At 39.5% G+C, this 12224-nt stretch overlaps 1 protein-coding gene and 1 non-coding gene across 2 annotated transcripts in view; both read right to left on the bottom strand.

Moving 5' to 3' along the window:
- ZMAT4 (zinc finger matrin-type 4) overlaps positions 1-12224 on the bottom strand; it is a 390826-nt gene that overhangs the window by 164854 nt on the left and 213748 nt on the right. The window lies entirely within an intron of this gene.
- Positions 10564-10693, bottom strand: LOC114004563 (small nucleolar RNA SNORA42/SNORA80 family). The gene has a single exon (XR_003546688.1). It is a non-coding gene; the product is annotated as a small nucleolar RNA SNORA42/SNORA80 family (small nucleolar RNA).

Genomic DNA, 12224 nt, shown 5'->3' with positions numbered 1-12224 from the left:
TTTCTCTCTCGCTCTCCCGCTCTCTCTCTCTCGGTCTGGCGAGCACATGCGCCCTGTAGCAAAAACCTCTCCAAAAAAAAAAAAGAGAGACATTATTCATTTAGAAAGTGAAAATAAAATGGAAGACATAAGCCCAATTACAGTAATAATATCAAATGTGAAGAAATCAAAAGAAAATAGGACCAATTTACGTGTTGTATAGAGGAGATGAACTTTAGATTCAAAATATAAATGGGTGGAAATAACAAATGGAGAGATACATAAGACAAACAGCTTCCATAAGAAAATTGTAGTGTCTACACTAACATTAGAGAAAATAAACTGCAAGGCAAAAGTTATTACAGTGTCAGGCCACCAGGAAGACCTAACGATCATATACACACAACTAGGGAGTCCCAACATGCACGAAGCAAAAATTGACAGAGCTGAAGAGAGAAATAGACAATTCTATAATTGGCTATTAGGTTTAGTTATGTAAGTTTTCCCTTTCTGTTTTCTTTCTAATCTCTCACTTAGTTGTTTCAACCAGTATTAAATGGATGATATTGAATTCTCCAACTATTAACAATTACCCGAATTTAAAAATGGGCAATAGATCTGAATAGTTATTTCTACAAAGAAAACACACAAATAGCCAACAAGTACATGAAAATGTGCTGACATTGTTAAGTCATCAGGAAAACGCAAACACACCAAAGTGAGACATCACTTTGCAGTCACTAAGATACCTACAATAAAAAATAGTGGGCAGTAAGAAGTCTTGGTGAGGATGTGGAGACATGGGAACCCTCCTCATACATTGCTTGAGGGAAAGTTAAATGGTGCTGCTACTTGGAAAATCCTGTGGAAGTTCCTAAAAATTTTAAATACAGTTACCATGTATCCCATCAATTCCACTTCTAAGTGTAGTTAATCCTCACTATTTGCAGTTATACTTCTGTGAATTTGCCCACTTGCTGTAGTTTCTTTGTAACACCAGAATGAATATTGGCAGTGTTTCACAGCCATTGACTGGCACACACAGAGCAGCCAGTCCGAGTCACCTGACATACATGTTCCCTTCTGGAGATGTTCCGCACTCTTGTTTCAGCTCTCATACTCTAAGGAAATATTTTTTTCAGGTCTACTTAGTGACTTTTTTTTGCATTTTTATGCTATCTGTGGTTGATTTTGTTACTCGGAATGACCACTAAACAATGCTGATAGGATTCTATGATCTCAAGTACACAAAGTCCTGATACACCTTAAAGAGAAATATGCATGCTAGATAGCTTCATTGGGGCCTAAGTAAAAGTGTTGTTGGCCATGAGTTCAATGTTAATCAATGATGCTATATACCCGAAATCAGAAAGAGGAAATTCACTGATCTGTATGTGAGATTATTATAGAAAATGCCAAAATGGGACCAGCAGTTGGCATAATGGCTATGTTACTGGACTTCCATGTGGTCGACCACATGGTCTGGTTCAAGTCCCAGACCTGGTGGCTTAAACTCATGCCAAGTTCATGTACATGCATGCTCAAGATCCTGAGAGGAGACTGGAGGAGAAGGGATTGTAGCGTGGCCATTCCCCCCTGGGGGATGATTTCTTACTTTCTGTCTGTCTTTCTGGTGAGCACACACACCCTATAGCAAAAACCTCTCAAAAAGAAAAGGGAAGGGAAGGGAAGGGAAGGGAAGGGAAGGGAAGGGAAGGGAAGGGAAGGGAAGGGAAGGGAAGGGAAGGGAAGGGAAGGGAAGGGAAGGGAAGGGAAGGGAAGGGAAGGGAAGGGAAGGGAAGGGAAGGGAAGGGAAGGGAAGGGAAGGGAAGGGAAGGGAAGGGAAGGGAAGGGAAGGGAAGGGAAGGGAAGGGAAGGGAGAAAGAAAAAAAGGAAGAAAGGAAGAAAGGAAGAAAGAAGAAAGAAAATGGCAAAGAAATATCTATGGTGTGTAAAGGAGTTATGAAAAAAGTAGATAAATGTCTAGGTATGTAAATTTCTCAGATAACAATTGATAAAAAAATAAATCTCAGTAGACAGCATTATTCTGAAGCTAAAAACTAAAGAAATGTATGATCATATTACCCAGGCTAAGGAAAATGTAAAGCATTTCTATGCTAGTGTTTTATTATAAAGAAGTACTGCATATACTCAATTATTTGTAAGAAATGTATTAAATAAGGTGTTTCTAAACAGAACTATATACAAAACAAGGTTATATATTGACCAATTGGTGAAAATACTATAAACAGAGGCCTGCAGTCACCTAATCCTACATTTCTCCTGGTAGCAGTGTCTCTTCTCTTTGTAGCAATGCTAATTCTGAGTTGGAAACAACTTTATGGAACATAACTATTGTGGGAAATGAGAACTGATTGTTCATTTCATTCAAGATAAATTAAAATATATGCCTACAGAAAAGCTTATTGAATTTTCATAGCAACTTAATTCATAATAGTCCAAAGGTAGAAATGGCCCACTATGAACTGAATAATGAATAAATTAAATGTGGTATGTCCATTCAATGGCACATTAATGACAATGAAAAGAATGAAGTCCTGATACATGCTGCCATATGGATGAACCTTGTAAATAGGTGAATTGAAAGAAGTCAGTTGCAAAAGACCATGTCATTTAACTTACATAGAATTCCAGAGTAGGAAAATCTATAAAGATATTAAGTAAAGTAGTAGTAGTTGCTGCTGTTGTCTAGGAATAGAAAGGGCAAGGGGGAGAGGTGAGAAGAAGTGGAGAGTGACTGCTAGTGGGTACAGTGTCCCAAAGTTGATCACAGGTCTGCAATGCCACAGCTCTGAAAAAAATCTTTCTGTGTCTTAAATAGATGAATTGTATGATATATGAATTGCCCCTCAATAAATCTTTAATAAGATAGAGCCTCAGACATTCACTTAAATGATTTCAAATTGTTTCTTTTCTACTTGAAGATCAAGTCCATACAGGAAGTGCAAAATAATAAGAATTATTGTGTTTGTGTGGACTCTCTGGTAACACATGAAATTCCTCTGAGCACTGCCTAGACACTCCTGGATTCTGATCACTGTATTAATTCTGGCTAAAGACATTTTGTGGTTTTCACGGAATTCTACTTGCTGCTGCTACTAAGGTATACCTAAAGGCAAGAACCATCTGACACCCTCTGCCAGAGGCAGAAATAACTATACTTCTCAACTCATACCTATAGTAAAGCAAGATGTCCAATAAATGTGACTATTTCCAGTGTTAAACATATGGTGGCTATAGTCTGATATTTTAACTTTGGAGAGAGGCAGTAAGCAGGAAAGAATGTCTGTTCTTCTGGACCAAAGGGCCCAGCAGTTGTGCTTCCTGACTGATGGAGGGTCGTGGGCAAACTTGCCTCCCCTTTTCTTTTTCATGTGTCCTGTTCCACTCCATTGAGGACATGCTCTTCCTTCTTCCCCAGACCTGTTCAAACCACACACAGACATCTATGTCCATTTCACTCAAAAGACCTTTCAAGACTTTAGCAGACTTCATTGGTTTCTTCCTTGGGGACCTCTCCCAGTCTTTAACATCAGTCCCATAAATACTGATTAGGGACTGATGTCCTTCACTTGCTCTTTTTCTTTTTTCCACTTGCTCTTTGTTAGTGGTTCTTAGAACTGTCTTTCTAAAAACATCTCAAAGGCAACAACTCTACAAGAACTTCAGGAATTACTTTTCTCCCAGCCGTAGGTCTAGATACATAAAAAAGTCTCAGTGAACATGAAATAAATCATTGTGTCCTGAACGATTTGAAGTGGCCATTTGTTAACCAATTCTAACTTCGACACCTAGATCTACTTTCCACATAAAATAACCTCTCCCTTGCTCTCTGGCCGACTCTATTTCTTTGTCTCAGGAAAAGGACAATTGACATCAATTCATGCCTAATACTGAAGTAGATACGGTGTCCAGAGCATCTTATTTGTGTCAGTTTGTCCATATTAGAAGGATATGTCCTCGTGGTTGTGAAGGTAGGCGGTGTTCATCTGGCCCGTGGATAACTGCAGTGTCTACATTAGCACTCAGGAAGCTTCTAGTTCCAGCACTAACTAGAGAGATATATGCCCTATTTCTTGGATAGAAACCACCTATTTAGTGGATGAAAACCTTCTATTTCATGGTATTGGGGAAAACGCTCATTTTGATAATGAAGGAAAGAGAAAATGAAAATTTCTACTCAGGAGGGATATAGAATTCTCTGCATGCCTGTAGAATTTGGATGGTTTAGTTTGCTTTTTTAGTCTCTAAAAAAATATTTAAGCAGATGGTAACAGTAGTTATAGACCTCTAAAGGGAGAAATTAGCCAGAGTTCCTGAGAGAGGACAAACAGTAAGTTGGGTAAGCCCCACTAATGAAGAGAAGTAGTTACTAAAAATTCAGCAAAGGAAAAGAGCTACCAGAGAGAACAACGGTGGTAGGTGGGAGGCAAGGGAGACAAATGCCTACGAGCTCTGCAATTTTTCAAAACAACCAAATAAGTTTTATTTCCTGTCAGATAAATCACTTTAAGACTGGATGGAGATGCAACAGAAGTACGGTCTCCATGCCCAAGAGGTCTTCCAACAGAGCAGATCTGGCTTTGGGCTCCACAGCATTGGTTCAGCTCTCAATTTCTGAGAGTCATGTGTGTTCAGCACTTTGGTATGTGCTTCATATGTGTGGAGACTCCAAAAAGTTCATGAATAGAATTGAAGTATAAATTTAGGGTCTAGACAATGATGCAGTAGTAAAACACATGATTCTGTGTGGCTGACCCACAAAAGAAGGTTCTGGGTTTGCCTCTGGAGACCCCCTTGAGCATGCTAGACACATGAATGCCCATGATCTGCCACTGGCTGAGGCTGGGGTAGGATCATTGGCATCCAGACCTTGTTGAGGGTGCTGTGTCTCTGTCTCTCTTGTCATTGAAGACATAAAAGGCTTTCTTTCAAGCATGAGTTTATCTTAGTGCAAAAATTTCTGAGATCCATGTATAGATTTTTAATAATATATATTTTGGGGCCAGCAGATGGTGCAATGGTTATGTCACCAGATTCCCACGTAGTCAATCGTGGTGGGAGTCCCAGACCCGGAGGCTTAAAACTCACACCGGCACATATGTGTGTGTGTGGCCAGGATCCCAAGGATGATGGAGGAGAAGAGATTGCTGTGTGGGCATCTCCCTGGAGGAAAGGTGATTTCTCATTTTCTGTCTCTCTGTTCTGTCTTTTCAGCGAGTATATATGTCCTATAGCAAAAATTACTCTTTCTCTCAAAAAAAAATTATTTTTCAAGAACTTTTTTGAGACCCTCTCAAACTTTATTCCATTTAATTTTCATAATAACCTCAAAATATCTTTAGGATTTCTCTCTCTTTACTTTCCTCCCATTCCCCTAAATCAATCTGTCAACCCAGCCTGTCACCTTGCCCTCTAAGTGACATCCCCAAACTGTCCACATCCCTCTCTTCTAGCCCACTTTTCCATTCTTTCCCTCATCACTGGCAAATGCCTTTCTTCTACATTCTTCATAACACTTATTTCACATTTTAAAATTATATGGTTTAGATATTTAAATTTACTTATTCATTATATGTCTCCTACCACTAAAATATTCAATAGTGTGTGTCCAGTCTCTAGAACAGCACTTCCTATAAAATATAGCAAGAGCCACAGATGAGATCACATTTCAATTTTCGAACAGTCATATTTCTTACAAAATACTGTGCAACTAATTTTAAAAAACATTTAACTCTATCTAAACTATTTTACTTTCAGCATGTAGTTAAGTTAAAGTTACTAATGAAAATTTTACATTATTTTTCTCACACTAAGACTTCCAAATTGGGTGTGTATTTTCTATTTAAAGCACACTTCAATCCAGACTATCTGAATTTCAATGGTGCCAAGTGGCTACGGTAACGTAGCTCTAGAAAATAGTCGTTTTTAAATATCATTGAATTTAAAAAAAAAAAACAACAACAAAGAATAAATGAATGAGAGAGTAGTGCATTTTTTACAGATTAGGAAAATAAAGCTCAAAGGAGTCAAAGAAATTCTCCAATGTACCATACTTTTGGAAAAGTGTGGCACTAAGTTTTCAGTTCAGCCAGATCCTTGCCTGGCCAAAGTCCAGGTGGTACGGGTTCCATTACGTTACATTAGCCTCTCGGGTCAGTCTTCTCATCAAAAACTTGCCAGCTCCTTACTACCTAAAAATAAATTCCTTGTCATGACATTTAAAGTCTGCTACAATCTAACTCTCAACATCTTTTTCTATTCCTCTCCCCAACACTGCTTTCCTATATAATATACTCCCAAGTGAAGTGATTTTTTTCAAGGTTAGCAACACCAGGGAGCCTGCCAAGGAAATGGCTCAAAATCCCAGCTCTCATTCTCCGCTCTTCATCTCGTGGTTGCTTGTTCTTGTTAGATGGTGCGGGTGAGTGCAGATTCAGGACCTCAGGTCTCAGGTCAGGGAGCAGAAGTCTCCCAACCAGACTAAACTTCTTCCCCACCTAAAACTTCCCCACCTATCAGCACATCTCTGCCCCAGCACAGGGTCGAGCACATGGCTGCTTAGAAGTCTTTTGAACAGTGAGCACACAGAAGTGGTTATTGCGGTCCCTATGTCCCTCCAATGACATTATGTCTGTGTTCACACGGCTCATTCCAACTCAATATTCCTCAGTTTCTCTACAAGCAAGGGCCATTCAAATGCTAGGCATTTCCTTAAGACTTTCCCAGTACTCTGAATCCCAATTTCAAAGAGGTCTCATGTTTTCTCACATGTTCAATATTGGTCTTCTTCCATTTTAATGCATGTTGCTTGAAGGCAGAAGCTCTATTCTTTTCACAGTTATATACTCCGTATCTATAATAAGATCTGTCACAGGACATTTAATAGATACATGTTGATTGGCCCAGCCTAGGCGGTATAGTTCATATTGTAGTACTGGAAGCCACCTGGCCAACCATGGGTTCAGATTCCCAGCCCAGCTGACCTGATCTATGCTGGGCCTGTTATGTACCTGTCCAAAGTCCTACAAGCTGGAGGGCTGGAAAAAGGAGATGGTCTTTCTCGCATGCCCAGGTCCTGCTGAAAATGTTTCTCTTTTACATGTATACACGCACCTATGCATGTAGGAACTCTCTTCTATGACTAAAAAAATGGAAAAGTAGAATGTTTTAAAAATCAGGATTCTGAAAAGATGTTGGCAGCAGCAGTCTAGTTTTTAATACCTCCAAATTTCCAAATAAAAATAGAAGAGAGAGTCAAATAAAAACCCACAGACAAAATTTATAACAAATCTAGGTAACAAGATATACTCTCATGAACCTCAAAATATAAGCAAGTAAAAATAAAGCAACAACAAACATGAAATCTGTGTGTTAACGGCACCTGTGCAAAGTGAGGCAATGAGGCATCGTGTGTGGGACCTCAGTGCAGAAGAACTCCACGGCCTATAAATAAGCTCAGGAGATCATGGCAGACCTACATGAGGACAGAAGCTGAAATTGGGAGGCTTGTTCCATCCCAATAGCATATTGTTAAGAGGTCAACACAAGGTCCACAGGGACAGGTGAGGGACTAGCATATGGCATAATGGTTATGTCTCAGGACTCCCACATAGTTGACCATGGTTCCAGTCCTGGATCTTGAGGCTTAATACTCAAGCCAGTGTGTGTAGCATGTGTGCCCAAAATCCCAAAAGGAGAATGGAGGAGAAGAGATTACAGCATTACCATTACCATCCCCTGGGGGGTGAGGGGGATTTCTCCCTCCCTCCCGTGCCCAAAATCCCAAAAGGAGAATGGAGGAGAAGAGATTGCAGCATTACCATCCCCTGGGGGGTGAGGGGGATTTCTCCCTCCCTCTCTCTCTCTCTCTCTGGTAAGTGCACATGTGCACATGCCCAATAGCAAAAATTTCTCTCAAATAAAAAAGAAAGAAAGAAAAAAGAAAAGAAAAGGAAAAAAAGATCCAAAGGGACAAGTGAAGCTCTAACCCTGTGAACTTTAACACATCCCACCAGAATGTTCTTTTAGGACGCACCTTCGCACTGAGAAGGAATTGCTGAGATTAGAATCAAAACTGATCAAGGCCGGCATGTGGCCTAGTGGCTACGGGCTAGACTCCCACATGGCTGACCGTGGATTGAGTCCTGCACCAAACAGCATGATGCGTGTGTGCGTGCCTAAAATCCTGAGAGGAGAATGGAGGAGAAGGGATTGTGGTAGGGCCATCACCGCTGGGGGTGATTTCTCACTTTCTCTCTCTCTGGCAAGTGCAAGTGCCCTGTAGCAAAATCCTCTCTTAAAAAAAAAAAAAAAAAAGAATCAAAACAAAGATAAGGATCAGGACAAGGATGATGGCCACAAAGCAAAAAGAGGGTTCAAACAAATGGGAAAGAAAGAAAAAGCCAATAAACTTCAGTCAACAAATGACTGTATTTTTAAACACTGTATAAAGACACCCCCAAATTTAGAAAGCTCTGTTGGGTTAGGAAAGAAACCTTGAGGCATACTTTCTTCTCCAAGTTCAAGAAATAACATGTGATAATGAACAAAAGAAAAATACTAAAATCAAATTCCAGAGAAAGCTATTTAAAAAAAAAGCACAACTACAGAGCATGAAAGCGTGTAAAAAAAAAAACACCTGTTTACAAAAAAAAAGATCAGAACAGTAACCTTTCATTTCAAAACAAACTAAGAGACTTTTAAAAAATGATACAAGACATGAAACAACAGCATAAATGAGAACCAGAAAATCACAAATGAGGGTGAAAAAACTACAAAAGAATTAGAAGTAAAAGAACGCTTCTGAAATGAACACCCAGCTACAGAAAACACAAGATGAATAAACACAATGAATTATTCTCTAAGAGCAGTGGCAGATAAAATTAAAGAAAACATTTTTAAATATTAAAGAAATGAAGAACAAAGATATTTAATAGCAAGTGGCAAATTAATGAAAAGCAGAGATGATCCTATGTACAAATTATAGATATTGAAGAAGAAAACCAAAACAAAGGGATGAAACAAATCCTAAAATCTATAAATTGAGAAAACACTCTTAAAATTAAAATTAAAGGGGACCAGCAGTTAGTGTAATGGCTATGTTGCTGGACTCCAATGTACTCGACCACAGTTAGAGTCCTGGACTCGGTGACTTAAATTCACACCGGGCGTGTGTGCGTGCGTGCCCAAGATCCCAAGAGGAGAATGGAGGAGAAGGGATTGCGGCGTGGCCATCCCCCCTGGGGGGTGATTTCTTGCTTTCTGTTTCTATGTCTCTCTCTGACTTTCTGGTGAGCACATGCGCCCTATAGCAAAAACCTCTCCAAAAAAAAGAAAAAAAATTAAAATTAAAGGACATACATATTGAAGGAGAAAACTATATACCTCTGAAAATCAATCCAGAGCAACCAACACTAAAAACATTCCAGTAAAATTACTGAAACACGCAAGGCGCATGCGTCCATGCCCGGAGTCCTTACACGCTGGAGATCTGGAGAAAGGTGACTGTGGCATAGCCAGATCCTGTCCAGATTACAACGGATTTCTTTAAAAAATAGATGAGCCTCTATGGAAATGATTTATTTGTAAGAAAAAGTTAGATTAAGACCAGATCCCCCCCCCTTTTTTTTTTTAAAGAGAGGTTTTGGACGTGTGTGCTGACTGTAAAGACAGAGACAGAGAAAGTGAGAAATCACCCCCCAGGGGTATGATCATGCCACTGTCCCTTCTCTTTCCTTCTCTTCTTGGGATTTCGGGCATGCATGCACATGTACCTGGCAGGACTTTCAAGCCACCAGGTTCGGGACTCCAGCTGCAGTCGGCCATGTGGGAGTCCAGCACCTTAACCACTATGCCACCTGATGACCCCCAAAACTAAGAGAATCTTGTTTTCATGTTTCAGGAACTGTCCTTTTTAAAGTTTTTTTAATACTTTAAACATGTGCAATTTACTATGTCAGTTATATCGTAATAAAACAATGTAGCAAAATTCGCCCCAAAAGTTGTACATAGATGTACAAGCCCTAAATGTACAACTTCCGAGGAGCAGTTCTTAATGTGTTTACTAGGAAACACACACGTGCACTCACATGTATGCATATATATAATATATACTCTTGTGTGTGTATACATATATATGCATATATATAATATATACTCCTTTGGGTGTGTGTGTATATATATATATATATACACACACATATATATGTATACATATGCATATATATATATGTGTGTGTGTATATATATATATATAGTACATACACATTCATACTTAATAGTACTTTCCAAATTCTGAGCTTGTTTTTATATCTTGCATTCTTTTATCCTTGTATGTCATAATAGGTAGACTGAACAGATTCCATCCTCCATGTAAGAGGGGTGGAAATTCGGGTCCAATAATTATAAGTGATAGACACATAAATTATACATATATGTGCATGTAATTTAACTAAGGTACTAGGTTCATAGAATTAGAAGGGAGAAAGTACAGTACATAACAGGTACATGCTCCAGTGGTGTGAATACAGCATCGCTATTTTTATTTCCTTTTTTCCCCTCCACTGTGTAACCTGCTCTGTGCCAGCAGCCTCCAGGCTGAGGCCAGGCGATGGCCCAGGACCAATGTACTCTGGTATGGGGAACTAGGAGAGATCCAGGGTGTGAGTCTGCCGTAAACCCAAACCCATGCACTAATCAACACAGAGCAGGAGAAGAGAGTATAGGTGGTGCAACAAAGGCTTGAGTTCTTGGCTAATTACACTAGTGGTATAGCTGTTTTTTGGTTTTGTGTAGAGATTTTCGCTATAGGGCATGTGCACTCACCAGAAAGACAGACAGAGAGACAGAAAGTGAGAAATCACCCTCAGGGGGATAGCCACACTGCAATCTCTTCTCCTCCATTCTCCTCTCAGGATGTTGGGTGTGCCCTGCATGAGTTCAAGCTACCTGGTCTGGGACCCGAACCATGGTCGACTACATGGGAGTCCAGCGACACTGCCATTATGCCAACTGCTGGTCCCGGCATAGTTTTTAATATTGCCATTTGCAGGATAGGAGCACGATGGTGGACAGAGTGAGTAACGGGATGTCCTGATCTCATATTGTTTCCTGTCTTCATAAACCAAGAACTCAATGAAGGAAAAGAGTAAACATGTAGAATACAGGACAGTGAGTACAAACCCCTGTAATCCCAATATGAACTGGAAGTATTCATAGAAATCCAACATATGTATTTTTTGAAAATATATATTGATAGAGGTATAAAAATAATTATAGGTTCAACACAACATCGCCAAAACACAGAGACCCTGACAATCTTGACAAAGCATTCACATGAAAAGAATATAGTCTTTTGGGAGGAATTGGCTCAATATAGAAAGTGTGCAAAATGCACCCAAAATATCTTGCCATACTAAATAACAAGGGAGTTGCAAGGAATGAACACAGTCAGGACATAAGGACTCGGAGCAGATTTGATGAGGCTCCTATTTATCTTCAAAAGGAAAGCAATTGATGAAGACTCTTCAAATATGTTCAAATCCATGAGTTTATAATATTCCCTAAAAACCTACTTGGTTACCTTTGAAGAATGATAGGAAACCAATTCTTAATTGAAAAATTGATATATAAAAGAAAGATGCCTTTCCTAAAAGAACCAAACAATAAGTGAGGACAATTGCTTGTTCCAAAATTATTTCAATTAATCAATGAAAAAAATGATAGAATAAAACAATTTGCAATCTCCAATGACTTCATGAATCTAGGCATTGAGCATCAAGAGCTGCTAACATCACAGAAAGAGAGACAATCAGCTCTCATGTGCCTCTTGATGAAAAAACTCAACGCCATTCACAGTCTTGCCAGATCCTCAACCCTAAATCTGATCAGGTCCCTGGAATCATCCACCAATTTGCAGGGAACAGAAAGAAAAGAATGAAGTGCTGAAAGGGCTCATAAATAAACGATTGGCAGAATCTACACTCTAGACACGCTGTAGGTCACATGCTCCCACGTCTCCCAAGTTCTTTTGCAGGTAAATTGTAACAAAGAGGGAAAAAAATGGAGAAGGAATCTGCAGATTAAAATAGATGTCAAAAGTAGGTCAATTTATGGGAAAAGCAGATGGCGTAATGGTTATGTCACTGGACTCCCACATAGTCGACTGCAGTTCAAGTCCCAGACTCGGTGGCTTAAAACTCATGCCAGGTCCATGTGTCTGC

The sequence above is a fragment of the Tupaia chinensis genome, unplaced genomic scaffold (genome assembly GCF_000334495.1).
Source record: "Tupaia chinensis unplaced genomic scaffold, TupChi_1.0 Scaffold000061_1, whole genome shotgun sequence".
Lineage (NCBI taxonomy): Eukaryota > Metazoa > Chordata > Mammalia > Scandentia > Tupaiidae > Tupaia > Tupaia belangeri.
This window is presented reverse-complemented; position numbering and strand designations above follow the sequence as displayed.